Source organism: Lepus europaeus, chromosome 21 (assembly GCF_033115175.1).
Source record: "Lepus europaeus isolate LE1 chromosome 21, mLepTim1.pri, whole genome shotgun sequence".
NCBI classification, from domain to species: Eukaryota; Metazoa; Chordata; class Mammalia; order Lagomorpha; family Leporidae; genus Lepus; species Lepus europaeus.
Genome location: NC_084847.1, coordinates 8,668,182 through 8,681,969, shown reverse-complemented (window position 1 = coordinate 8,681,969; position 13,788 = coordinate 8,668,182). Strand labels below are relative to the sequence as shown.

Sequence of the window (13,788 nt, the reverse complement as noted above, 5' to 3'; positions counted from 1 at the left end):
CCAAGGTCAGACCTAGAGTGGCTGGGAAGTACAGGGTCTGGGGGTGAGATGGCCCTCTGGGGGAGGTCTCAGATCCCCCCACGACCTGTACTCCAGGTGCACCCAGGGCTCCCCCACCACAAAGCTCTCATCAGGATCTTTTAAAAGACGCTTATCAGAAATCTTAACGGATTCTCAGCCACTACTACAAAATCAATTCACATTTCTTAAGACAAGTTTCTAATTCTCTTGTCAGAGGCACAAGTCGATGGCCTGGTATTTTTGGGCGTGTGCACATAACGTTCACCTACGTTAGGAGCTTAAAAATATAATATCAAGCTGCTTTTAAAAAACTCACGGAAAATGTGATGCAAAACGTTTATTAGCGTAGTCTCTTCACAGTACGAATTTTCAGTGAACTTTTCAGACGCTGAGAGCCGCTTTTAGAGTTTTTCAGCATTTGAATACATCAACCTGGATCCCTCCTCAGACATGGGATGGGGCCCAGGGCCCCCTGGCCTCTCCCCACAGCCCCCCGGGGCAGATCAGCCTCTGTGTCCAGGTGGGGAAACTGAGGCCGGGAGGAACGGCAGCTCCTCGCTCTTTGATGTCATTTCCAGGGACAATAAATCGCAGGACTGTGGGTTCAAGTGGGGAGTGGCTCCGGAGGGGCTGGGCGTGTCCTGTGGGGGAGGGTCCGAGGGGCCGGGGGACAACTGAGTCGCGGCTCCTGGTGGCCCTGCCTCTGCGCGGTAAGAGGAACCGTGGACGACATTCCCGGGGGCTCCCTGTGTGCGCAGCCTCACCGCAGCCAGGGACGGGGGTCCTCTTAGGTCCCCATCTTCGGAAGGGGAAACTGAGGACAGGCTCACCAAGGTGACAGAAGCGCCCGGGCCTGGGGTCCGCAAGCCGCGAGCCGGGTTCCAGAAGTTTTAGGAGAGGTGAGCAAAGAGGCGGCGGGTCCCGGGCCGCGCCGCGCGCCGAGCCTCCCGCGCCGCCCAAGCTCCGGCGGGGTCCGGGGCGCAGCCGGGGCGCGCGGGGGCCTGTCCCCGCGGGGTCCCCTCCCCCTCGGCCCTCCCGGCCTTGACATCACGGCCCGGAGGCGGGCCCGGGGAGGGCGGGGGCCGCGGGGAGGAGGCTCGGCGCCGCCGCCAGGGGGGAGCGCGCTGAACCAGCCCAGAGCTTCAAAACAGCCCGGCGGCCTCGCCTCGCGCCCCAGCCCGTCCTCGCTCCAACGCCAGCGCCCGGTGAGTCGGGGGCGCGCCTGGGAGCCGGCGGGGGGCTCCGAGGCAGCAGGGGCGCGGCCCCTCCTCTCCCCGGACCGAGGGGAGCCCCCGGAATGCGCTGGGGGCAGGGAGGGGGCCGGCGCCACCCACGCCGCACATCCCCTCTGCTTGCTCCCGGCGATCGGGGCGCGGAGCCCCGGCCTGCGCCGCGCACGCACGCACGGGCCCCGGAATCCCACCTCGCCGCCCCGGGACAGCTTCCCTCGCTTCCTGCGCCTGGGCGAGCGGGAAAAGTTTGGGGAATTTAGGGCGGGGCCCCTCGGCCCCGCCAGCTTCACTCCAGGGGTGCTCGGCGTCCAGCGCAGCCCCACACCCCACTCCCCAAATCGCTTAAGGGACCCGGGCGCCCTGGCTGCACCCAGGCCCGGCCCGTGGGTCCTCCCGGGCTGCGCGCCCTACTCGGGCCCCGCCGCGGCGCGGTCGCGCCCCCCAGCGGCGAGGGGCCTCTTCCTTGGGTCGGGAGCGGTGGGAGGTGGCTGGGGGCGCGGCTGGGAGGACACCTCACCCCCTCCGCACTCTGGTAAGGCTGGGTGAGGACTTGCAGGGAGCGAGGTCCCCCCTTAGAGTTCCAAAAGGAAGGAACATGGAGCTCAGGGTGTGGACTCTACGCCCTCCCCGAATCCAGCCACCTGGGTGCACGCCAGGGAGGTGGGGCTCACGAGGGACCTTGTAAATGGAGGACACCTGGGGCCAGAGTCTGCCCCACATTTAGGAATGAGGGATTTGGAAATGGGAGCGCTGTCCGCGCCCGAGGGCCCAAGCCTCGTGTGTGCCTGTGGTGGTGTCTCTGGGGGTGGCGCTGGCTGGGAACTTAACCTTGCGCCCAGGTCCTGTGTGAGCCCATCTTCCAGGTGGCTAGAATGGGCAGACAGAGGGAAAGCAGAGTGGCGGTGCTGGGGCCTGGGGTCCTTGGGAATGGGGTCGTTAGGGTTTTTGTCACCCAGGTTGAACAAGGTCTGGGAGTCCCTAATGGTGCTGGTTGCGTAACATTGCGGGTGAATTTTGTGCAAATTGTGTGTTTACAAATGGTTAAGGTGGTAGCTGCGATGCTTTGTCATTTTATCACAACGGAATAAGCAAAGCCGCCGCTGGCCCCCTCTGCCCTCAGTCTGCACCAGTTTGGGAGAAAGCTCAGAGCCAAGGCACTGTGGCGGGCCGTGGCGGGCCATGTCAGCCCCAGATCTGGCCTTTGGCTGGGGTCCTGGCCACCCCAGGAGTCTCCAGGCAACAGGACGAAGCTGGAGGGGCTCGCAGGGGCTGGGGCTGCCCCTCCTTCTCCGAGTGGCCTTTGCGTGGGAGCCTCACCTGAGCCATTTCCCACACACGCCCCTGCGGCCAGAGTCAGGTGCTCAAGGCCACGAGGCTGGTGTGTGCAAGGGGAGGCCTTGGAGCCTTCACCTGCCTCTCCCCCCTCAGCGCTTTGCTTTCCCACTTGGAGCTGCATGGGGTGGGGGGAGTGGGCAGAGACCCTTTTAGGGCCAGATGCCCGCGGGGGCCTTGGCAGATGGACGCCAGGCAGGGCTGTGGGGGTGGCAGAAAGGTGCCCAACCTGTTTGCCCACGGAGAGCTTTCGGATCCTCCACCCCCGCCCCCGCTGGGAATCAGGGAGTGGGGTGGGAGGCAGAGAGCAGGCCGTGTGTGCCTCGCTAGGGAGGAGAAATGCAGAATCCGGTGAGGCTGTTTGGGTTGGAAGCCTCCGAGGCGGCCAGCAGGGTGGGTGAGGCTGGGGCCAGGCGGAAACAGCCGTGTGAAGCAGTTGATCTTGGGGCTGGTGCTGCTGCCCCACCTGGGGGCAGAGACCATGCCCTTCTGCTGGCACCACCCCAGATCTGGGTGCAGCTGGTGAGCGGCTGACCAGGTAATTGTCCGTGCAGAGCACCCCCGGTGAGGGCTGGCGCTCCAGCCCGATTATAGGGCCCTTCCTTCCTGGACTGGAAGTGAGTGTGTCGCCTGGATTTCGCGTGTCTGTGTCTTTGCAGTAGGGGCGAAAGCCACGTGCCTGGTGGCCAGCTTCACGGGAAGCCATGTTCTCATCTCGGGCATCTGCTGACCCTGCCCGCCCTCGCCTCTGCCCTGCGGCTCTGGGACACAGAGGGCCAGTTCTTTGTCACAGTGTGCTCTGCCAGACATGACCAGGAAGACTATCGAGATAGAAGTATATAAATGCCTTCCCGGGCCAGATGGGTGGCACTGAATTGCTGGCTGGCTGGGGAGGTTTATTTAGGGGGCAGGTCATGGCGTGTGTGTGTGTGTGTGTGTGTGTTGTAACCTGGAGCTGGTGCCCAGCTATGTGGCCAAGTGGAGCCTGGGACACAGGCACTGGGGCTAAGGTGTGGGGTGGGGTCCCAGACACAGGAGGCTTGGTGGACAGAGCGAGGACGCTGGGTGGGGGCCGTGTCTCACTGGGCTAGGGAAGCAGGTGTTGATGGCAGCAGCTGGAATGGGGGGTAGAGGGCAGCTGGCCCCACAGACCCTCAGATATTGGCCTGGAGAAGGGAAGGGGTGGGTGGCGGAAAGAGGAGGCTCCCCTTCTCACCCACCGGGATTGGTGACGTCTGGCTCCCGGCAGAAGTCCCCAAAGAGGGCGATTTCGGCAGGCCTGTGGCGGGAATCTGGCAGGGGTCTGGCTCTTGTTAGAGACAGGCTGAGGGGGGAGTCTAAAAATATCAGAGCAGAGCTGCCACCCAGGGAGAGTCCCCGCTGGTAACTTGACACCCAGGGGCGGGGGCTGGCAGTGACGACAGCACCTCCACCGCTCTATTTTGGAGCTGCTCCGGCTCCTCCAGGCCTGGAGGCCAGGGCTAGCTCTCTGCTTTTTGTGTTTAGGGCAGACTGGAGAGTTTCAGCAGCTTACGGACCTTGGGATGTCGCAGGCTGAGATGGGGGATAGTCAGAGAGGTGGAGCAGCCTGCTGGGGTCTCAGAGCACGTAGGGGGCAGACCCGGGACTGGATCCGGGTGTGGGGAGGGGCTCAGTGGGATTCCAGGCTCAGGTCCTCCACCTCAGGGTCCTCGTGGGCACGCGTGGTCTGTCTTAGATGCCGAATCTCCACGGGGCTCACACGCGTGGGAGAACACAGAAAAGGACCTAAGCTCAGGCAGTGGTCTCTGCCCACTGAGCACCAGGCCGCTCTTGGACACGGCTGTGGGGAGCTGGGGCCTCTGGCCCATCTTGGGCAGGACGGAGGGGGCTTGGAGGGGTCGTCCCCGCCTTCCTTGCAGGCACTGCTGGTTTTGTTCCTGCAGCCTCGAACTTGCTCGATGAGTGCTTGCCAAGCCGTATCGCTCAGTCCAAGGGCCCTCACCTTCCAGGGAAGCTGGGCTCCTGCTGATCCGTAAGGGATGGGAGGTGAGGAGCTGATTGCTCCAGGACAGGCTGCTGCCACCAGCTTCTAGAAGCTTCTTAGGACTCTGAGTCGAGAGCTGAGAGAGGGGTCTCAGGTGACGTTTGCCGTCGGAATTGTCCAGAGCAATCTGACATGCAGAGGATCTGACCAGCCAGGGGATGGAGCCGGACAAGCCGAGCCCCCCACTGCGAGCTGCTAGTCCACGGTCAAGTGTCTCCCCATCGCTGAGTCGCTGGACTCGAAGATTTCTTTCTGATGCACTAATTGCAGATTCTCTGGTGAACCATCTTCCCTTAAATCAAAATTAATTTTAAAAATTTACAGTGGATAAATAGGACCCGACGTTGTTTTGTTAATCTCATCCTAATGAATGCTTCCGAAGAGTGTTACTGCCTGTGGCCCACAAGATAATTGTAAAAGGCCTTCAGCTGAACATAAAAGACTGATTGCATATTTTTCTTGATTGGTCTTTGAAAAACATGACTAGCGCACAACCTCATGGTTTCACAGCTACTACGGCTTTGGTTAAAAGTAATGTTGATATTTTAAACTTGAAAACATTTCTTAGAATAATTAAAGAATTTAGCTAATGTTAGCATAGTGAGTGCTTGGGTTTGGCAAAAGTCTTAGAAGCAGAGTGGCTGCCTTTGGGGAGATGGAATCAGGGCGGGGGCAGCACAGCCAATGTGGAAACACCTGTGGGCTCCCCGAGAGGCCCTGAATGCCCGTGTGAGCGCCAGACCAACCGAATCTTCCGAGGGCATCTCGGGTGTGTGTGTGTGTGTGTTAAGATTTTATTTATTGAAAGAGCTGCAGAGAGGGAGAGACACAGAGAGAGGCAGAGAGAGATCTTCCATCCACTGGTTCACTCCCCACATGGCCACAATGGCTGGAGCTGGGCCGATCTGAAGCCAGGAGCCAGGAGCTTCTTCCAGATCTCCTATGCGGGTACAGGGACCCAAGCACATGGGCCATCTTCTACTACTCTCCCAGGTCACAGCAGAGAGCTGGATCAGAAATGGAGCAGCCAGGACTTTAACTGGCACCCATGTGGGATGCTGGCACTGCAGGCGGCAGATTTACCCGCTCTGCCGCAGTGCCAGCCCCAAGGTGGGAAAGCTTTCTTTTAAAAAAGTTTTATTTGAGGGGCTGGCACTGTGGTGTAGAGGTAAAAGCTGCCACCCGCAGTGCCGGCATCCCATATGGGTGCCGGTTCAAGTCCCTGATGCTCCACTTCTGATCCAGCTCCCTGCTGATGTGCCTGGGAGAGCAGTGGAGGATGGACCAAGTGCTTGGGCCCCTGCACCTGCATGGGAGACCAGGAAGAATCCCCTGGTTCCTGGCTTCGGATCAGCCCAGCTCTGGCTGTGTGGTTATCTGGGGAGTGAACCAGCAGACGGAAGACCCCTCTCTCTCTCTCTCTGCCTCTCAAATAAATAAATAAACCTTTAAAAAAATTTTGTTTGAAAGGCAGAGAGAGAGAGAGAGAGCGAGCAAGCAATCTCCCATCTACCGGGTTACTCCCCAGATGCCTACAACAGCCAGGGCAGGATCAGTCTGAAGCCAGGAGCCAGGAATTCAATCTGGGTCTCCCACATGGGTGACTCAGATATGAGAACCATCATCTGCTGTTCCCAGGGTTCACATTAGCAGGGGCTGGAATGGACAGCAGAGCTTGTCCTGTATCCGACATGGGATACAGGTTTTCCAAGGGTCGGCTTAACCACTGTGCCAAACACTGGTGTGGAGCTTGGCTGTGGAGCATCTGATGGGTTGCCTGGTGGGGGTGCTGTAGGCAGAGACCAGTGAGGAGTGGCTCTAATCCAGGGACAAGGCTAGAGGCACCAGACAGAGGAGGGGTCGCCAGCCTCATGGGCACTGGCCTTGAACGTCGCCTGGTGGACCTCTATGGCTTCCTCTGCGGGTGCTGTTGGTGGTTTAGAGAAGTGATGACAGTGTGTTCACGGGGGGGGGGGGGCATGTTTGTGGGGTGGTTGTGACATGCCAGAGGAGTGCCTCTGGGAGACCTTTGGGAATGGGATCCAGGGCTTTGAAGAGAAGTCAAGGAGATGGGGGGCGGGCATGTGGCACAGGAGGTTAAGCCACCGCTTGTGATGCCAGCATCCCGTATCAGCACCTGTGTGAGTCTCAGCTACTCTGCTTCTGATCCAGCTCCCAGCAAATGCGCCTGGGAAATCAGCAGAGGGTGGCCCAAGTGCTTGGGCTGCTGCTACCCGCATAGGAGACCTGGATGGAGTTCTGGGCCTGACCCAGCAGCAGGTGTTGGAGCCATTTAGGGAGTGAACCAGCAGGTGGAAGATCTCTCTGTCTCTCTCTCTCTCTCTCTTTTTCTCTCTCTCTCTCTTTCTCTCTCTCTCTCTGACACTCTTTAAAGAGAACTCAAGGAGACAGGTAACGTCCTGGGCCTCAGATGTGTCTGTGGTTTGTGTCTGAGGATGGGGAAGATGCCTTAGGTTGTAGAGTGAGCGGGAGCAGTAGTCGTAGCTGCCATTGCCGTCATTGTGACCCGTTTCCTGGGCCTCACGCGTGTGTCCCTGCCTCCCAGCACCGTGGGCGGGCGGCTGCCACTATCCTGTTCCGTAGATGAGAAAACGTGTTGAAGCATGTGTTTAGTCTTGCGCAGCTTATCAGTGGCTGAGTGGGGATTTGAATCCGAGTCTCGTGCTCCCCCCTCGGAGGCGTCCCGGTCCCGTGCCTCTCACAAGGAGTGGGTGTCTGCTTCCTCCTGTGGCATCATCCCGGGCTCTGGGGTCAAGAAGTGCCTTTGTCACAGGCGTCCCAGCGGGTGTCCTGGATGTATCACTTTCTTTGTCCGAAGTCGCTGTCTCGGCGCTTGAGACAGGACAGCGTGCACCCTACCTCTGCGTGTGATCGTGTGGAGTAAGTGGTGCCAAGTGAGCCTCACTGGGCACTCTTACTCACGTGGGGTGTTCTGGAATCCAGATGGGTGGTCGTAAGCCAAGAGCCTGGAGGAGGATGGAAGCAGTGCAGCCCAGTGTGTCCGCTGGCCCTCCGTGGCTGTCGCCACCACTGCCTGCCAACGTCTTATGCCCACCGCTGCTTCTCCGTGCAAACCTCAGTCTTTCTCTGGCTTCCATCCCTTCTCTTCTTCACCGTGGCCACCACCTGGGCCCAGGCCATGCCATTTTTGTGTTGACGACTGCACAGGCTCTTTAACTGCTGTTCCGCAGCCCCTCTGGCCTAGCAACCCCCCCCTTTCCCTGTGAATCCAGAAGGATCCAGGACACAGAGGTCTCTGGACCTGCTGCTGCTAAAGCCGAGTGTCCCCCGGCCCTGCCTCGCGAGATCGGGCTCACATCCCGGCTGGCTGCCCATCAGAATTGCCTGGGGAGCCATGAGGAGATGCTGACTGCCAATGCCCCCTGATGGGGGTAACACTGGGCTCTCTGGAGGGTTGGGCCAGGGCAGAGGTCGTTCTTCGGGCCTGGGGGCAGCCCCAGCCCCTTCTCTGGACTCAGCCCACGGCAGTCCCTGGCTTTCCTGCTGCTTCTGCTTGCCTTTGGTCCTTCCTCCAGCTCCGGTTCCCTCTGCTCTCTCCTCCTGCCCAGCCTCCCTTCGCTTCTCGTCTGCCGAGTTCTCCTCGTCTCACAGGCCGCAGTTGGCCCGCGCTCGCCGGGTGCTTGCGTGCGTGTGGCCAGGGCTGGCAGGCACAGTGACCTGTTGGGTTCAGCAGCTCACTCCAGCAGCCCTGGGGGAGGAGTCACATAGCTGCAGGCTGCGAGGGGGCGGGGGAGGGAGGTGGCTGGAGTTGGGCAGCTGCTCCTCTCCCCAGCAGTTGGCTCTGCCTGTAGCGGTGGCAGGGCTGAAGCCGCACGGTCAGCGTGACACGGGTCACATTCCTGCAGGGCAGAGCCTGGAGGAGGCCTCGTCATTCACACTTGGGAGTGGGGTCCACGTGCCCGCAGGCCTTTGTTGAGTGGGGTCCACGTGCCCATGGGCCTTTGTCGGTGATAAGAAAGCTGCTGCAGGCCTCTGTTTCTTGTCCAGGGTGTGACTCCAGTGTCTGTCGCTTGCCCAGGATGCTGGTTTCCCATCTGCCATGGAATACACAGTGTAAATGCATCGATTTTGTATTTTGCAGAAAAATGCCTGTAGTGAGCAGCGCAGGGGCACCCACCACACAGGAGCTGGCGGCCTGAGTGCCCCGCCCAGGTCCCCCGCCCAGGTCTCCTTGGCCACGTGCTGCCCCTGTCGTCCCCGCTGCTGTGCGTGTTGGCGGCTGACCCACAGCTCCCACCTCTGGAGAACCTGGAGGAGGCTCTGGCCCGGAGATACCTGCTGGGTCTGGCTCCCCCTTCCAGGCACCCCACTTTAGCCAAGGACTGAGGGCCGTGGGGGCGTGAGATCCCAGAGCCCAGCAGGACGAGCTTCATGGTGCTGTGCAACCCTCAGGGCCCAACGTCAGCACACCCACAGCGTTGCCGCTTCCTCCCCAGCCCCCTCGGCGCCCCTCACTTCTGTGTCTCAGCAGAGGCCAGAACCGGACCTCAGCAAACGACCTGCCCAGGAATCCCCATCCGCGGCCCAGGCGCTGCCCTCAGGCTCCCCAGGACTGACACTGGGCAGGGGGTGCTGCCGTAACCCAGCTCTCCCCCTCCACCTGGCGGAGCGGAGGCCACTTCCAAGTGTGCTCAGTGGCCGCAGGCTACCCTGCGACTCGGGCGGAGTCCGGACAAAAAGGAAGGAAGAGGAGCCGGCGAGTTCCCTCGGCCTGCTGGCTGGTTCATGATAGCAGGGCCGCCGGTCTAGCTGCAGGTTTGTGGTGCCAGCGAAATAAACCAGGCGGAGAAGTGGGAAATGTGCTGCTTGTTCTCTGTAGTCCCAGGAAGTCTGTGAGAAACCCGTGAACTGGCAGCTTGTGTGTCATTTTACACGTATGTATATGTATATAGAAAATATAATCATACGGTGTGTGTGTGTGTGTGTGTGCTCCATTCTGCCTCAACCCACAGTGAATGGGAGAAGCTGGTGCTTAGATTGCTGGTATTAAAAAAAATTTTTTTTTCTTTGTAAAAATCTGGAATACAGAGAGAGAAAGAGAGCTCTCATTCGCTGGTTTACTCTCCGAATGCCCACAATAGCCAGAGATGGGCCAGGCTGGAGCCAGGAACCAGGAACTCGCTCCAGGTCTTGCATCTGATGGCAGGGACCCAACCACTTGAGCCATCACCCACTGCCTCCCAGGGGGCGTATTAGCCAGAGGCTGGAGTGGGGCCAGGACTTGAGCCCAGGCATTGCACTAAGGGACCCAGATAACTAAGGTGGAGCCCAGAACACATTTAAAGCTAGATTTCAGGGGCCGGTGTTGTGGCGTAGCGGATAAAGCTGCCGCTGTGACACTGGCATCCCATACGGCGCTGGTTCAAGTCCTGGCTACTCTGCTTTGGATCCAGCTCCCTGTTAACAGCAGAAGATGGCCCAACTGTTTTGGACACCCAGATGAAGCTCCTGGCTCCCAGCTTTGGCCTGGTCCAGCCCTGACCATTGCCGGCATCTGGGGGAAAAAACCAGGTCTCTCTTTCTCTCCCTCTCTCTCTCTCTAACTGTAACTTTCAAAGGAATAAGTAAATCTTTTAGAAACTTAACAAAGGTCAATTCCAGGATAAGCCCAGTGTTTTACAAAGCTTGCTGTTCTTAGAATCACTTGGGGCAGCTTTGGAGACGAACACGGGGCCTCCGTAGCCATCGTAGCCATCGGTTTCGCAGCCAGGGATTCAACCAACTGCAGATGGAAAATATTCGGAAAAAAGTTTCTTCTGTGTCCTTGTTGCCTAAACAATGCAGCTATTTACATAACATTTGCATCGTATGGGAAACTCTGAGTAATCTAGAAATGATTTGCAGTCTGCAGGAGGGGCTGTGTGTAAGTTCCATCACTGAACCTGGAAGCTGCAGGGGGCGCTGGATACTGGGGAGGAGGGGCGGCTGCATCAGTGGGGACCACCCCCCAGCTTCTGATCTCCGTGCTCTGGGGCAGCCCCTGAGGGTGGCTTGTGCTTTGCCTCCTGCGCGGTTTCTCTCCAGCCCCTGTATCGCTGTGGACGGATTGTGCTAAGAGCTTGCTGCTCTTCTGTGTGTCTCTTCCTTTTCTTTGCCACTTACAGGTGGTGTGGCTTTTAGGAGCTGCCTCACCTCTCTGCCCCTCAGTCTTCTTTAACATGGGGATTGTATTGACCGCTAGAACCTGAGTCCGTATCTCCAGTGTCTCCAGTCCTCCGGTGCCTTCCTGTTCAGCCCCCCACCAGGGTGGGAATCAGACAGGGGCCTTGGTTTCCTGCACGAGAGTGGTGCAGCCCCGACAGTTGTCCACCTCGCTTCCCCGCAGACCTCAAGTCTCCCAGCTTTGCCTCAGCTCCTGGGAACTCGGGGCTCACAGAGAACCAGAACCAGGGAACAGCCAAGCCAGGGCCTGGATTTGGAGCCCTGAGGTCATGCCACACCCACAGCCCACCCCTGCCCCTGCCGTCAGGGACTACAGAGCTCTGAGGCCGTGGTATCCTTGTCAGAACCAGGGGGACAGAGCTGCTCCAGTGTTGGCCTCCATCAAACTTGGAGCATCTCCATTTTTTTTTTTTTTTAAGATTTATTTTATTTGTTTGAAAGGCAGAGTTACAGAGAGAGAGAGAGAGAGAGAGAGAGAGAGAGAGAGAGATCTATCCGCTCCCCACATGGCTGCAATGACTGGGGCCAGACCAGTCGGAAGCCAGGAGCTTCTCCCAGGTCTGCAGGGGCCCAAGCACTTGGGCCATCTTCTTCTGCTTTCCCAGGCCACAGCAGAGAGCTGGATCAGAAGTGGAGCAGCCGGGACTCCAACTGGCACCCATATGAGATGCTGGCGCTGCAGATTGGGGCTTTAACCTGCTGCACCACAGCACCAGCCCAGAGCATCTACATTTTTAAAAATCTTTTGGGGCTGGCGATGTGACCCATGTAGGAGACCTGGAAGAAGCTCTTGGCTTCAGCCTGGCCCAGCCCTGGCTGATGTGGTCATTTGGGGAGTGCATTAGTGGATGGAAGATCTCTCTCTCTCTCTCTCCCTCCCTTCATCTTTCCCTCCCTCCCTCTCTCCTTCCCTCCCTTTCAAATAAATCATTGGGTTTTTTAAAATTTTTATTTTATTTTATTTTTTGACAGGCAGAGTTAGTGAGAGAGAGACAGAGAGAAAGGTCTTCCTTTTTCCGTTGATTCACCCCCCAAGTGGCTGCTACAGCTGGCATGCTACGCCGATCCGAAGCCAGGAGCCAGGTGCTTCCTCCTGGTCTCCCATGCAGGTGCAGGGCCCAAGCACTTGGGCCATCCTCCACTGCCTTCCTGGGCCACAGCAGAGAGCTAGACTGGAAGAGGAGCAACCGGGACAGAATCCAGCGCCCTGACTGGGACTCGAACCCGGGGTGCCGGCACCGCAGGTGGAGGATTAGCCAAGTGAGCCACAGCGCTGGCCAATCATTGTTTTTAAAAAGAATATTTGTATTGAGTTTGTAAGGTGTGCCCTTTACTGTGTTAGCCTATTCGTAGACACTGAGACTGTCCATTTTAGAGCCTTGTTAGCAGCTCAGGAGGAAGTCCCGTACCCTTTAGCCATCACCCTCTCCCATTTTCCTGTCCTCTGCCCTAATCAACCAGCCGTCCACTTCCTGCATCCATGGATCTGCCTGTGCACGTATATGGGCCCCACAGTCTGTGGCCTTTTGTGTCTGGCTTCCGTCATTCCACCTGGTGTTTTCAGGGTCCTTCCACATTGTGTGCAGGGGTTGGCGCTCCAGACCTTGGCCACACACCTCTTGTTCCTCCGCCCCTCTGCTGACGGATGGGTGGGTCATCGCCTGCCTTTGGTGATGCAACTGAGTCCACCTGGGAGTGGGGTTGCAGGCCCAGTGGTGGCTCCGTGTTGAATCGTTTGAGGGACTGCCAGACCCTGGCCGCAGCTGTGCCATTTGCCTTCTCACCAGTGGTGTAAGAAGCTTCCTGGTTTCTGCTTCCCCAAGTCCTTGTTCAATGGCCAGCCCCGTCCTGGTGTTTCGCTCCCAGCAGGCTTCTGCTGGTGAGGTTCTTAGGGGCTGGAGCAGCTCCTGGGTCAAGGCCAGGCCCCAGCAAGCTTGTGGGACAGGCTTAGCCCTAGTGAGTGGGCTGGGGTGGGGGCAGGAGGGGAGGGGGGGCCCATGCTCTGGGTTTCCCTGGATGGGGTCTGCTGAAGCTGGAATTGGAGTCAGGGAAGAGGGGGACCCCTGTGGTGCCGTTGGGTGCACAGTGGGACTCATGGTGCAGTGTGGCCCCGGGAGGACGTGACGCCCTCTCAGTTCCCCCACCCCTTCCGTCCACCGAGGGGCCATCGTACAGCTCCAGTTCCCAGCCTTTAACTCAGGCTGAGCGGGTCTCCAGCTTGGTTCTGGGCTCCTCTGCTAGCCAGTGGCACTGAGCCTGAACTTGCAAACTTTTCTGTTGTTTTTCTGGGGGAGGGGAGTATTTATTTTCATAATCAATTTCTATTTGTGGCGAGTGAGGCTGATTTTTCCATTTCCAGGGAGCCAAAAAGATTTATTTTAAAAATACTTGTATTTAAGTTAGAAAGTGGGTTGATTTAAGGACAAATGTGATGTGAAATCTCACGGCCCCACTGGAGAAGGTGGTAGGCGGATGGTTGAAGTTTGGGAGTCATTCTCAAATTTGGGGCACCGTCCGGCAGCAGTGAGATTCCCCGGTTTCAGGGCTGGCACACAGGGAAAGCGGATGCTGTAAAAGTAATCCCAGCATTGGCCGGGGCCAGACGTGGCTCCGACGGTCACACACGGTGCCTTTCCGCTGAGACTGCAAGAGTTTGCGATTCCCTTTGTGTTCGGTCAGACGATGTCAGAGGTGCTGGTGTGGGCAGGGTGAGTCTGGTGGGGAGAGATTGCTGTGGGATTTCAAGTTCACGGAGATGGCTCCCTGCCCCCATGCTGCTGGCTCAGCGTCTGGCCCGCTCTTGTGAGTTTCGAGGTGGAAACTCCTTCCTGTTGGTTCTCAGTGGAGGGGTACTGTCTGCCAGCCCTCAGGTGGGTGGCTTGGCATGGGCAGGGTCTGCTGATGGAGGGATGCTGTGTTTGTTCAGTGTCTGCATATCTGAGGGGCACACGTCCCAGGACCCCCAGTGGACTC

General features: G+C 58.6%; 1 protein-coding gene across 2 annotated transcripts in view; it reads left to right on the top strand.

Annotated features, from left to right (window-relative positions):
- Positions 1-1,120: 1,120 nt before the first annotated feature.
- Positions 1,121-13,788, top strand: part of EMP2 (epithelial membrane protein 2) — a 39,060-nt gene continuing 26,392 nt past the window's right edge. The window contains exon 1 of one of the 2 annotated variants that reach the window (XM_062180350.1): positions 1,121-1,226. The gene's annotated coding sequence lies outside the window, so the exon portion shown is untranslated. The remainder of the gene's footprint in view (positions 1,227-13,788) is intronic. The other variant, XM_062180351.1, reaches the window with a different exon arrangement.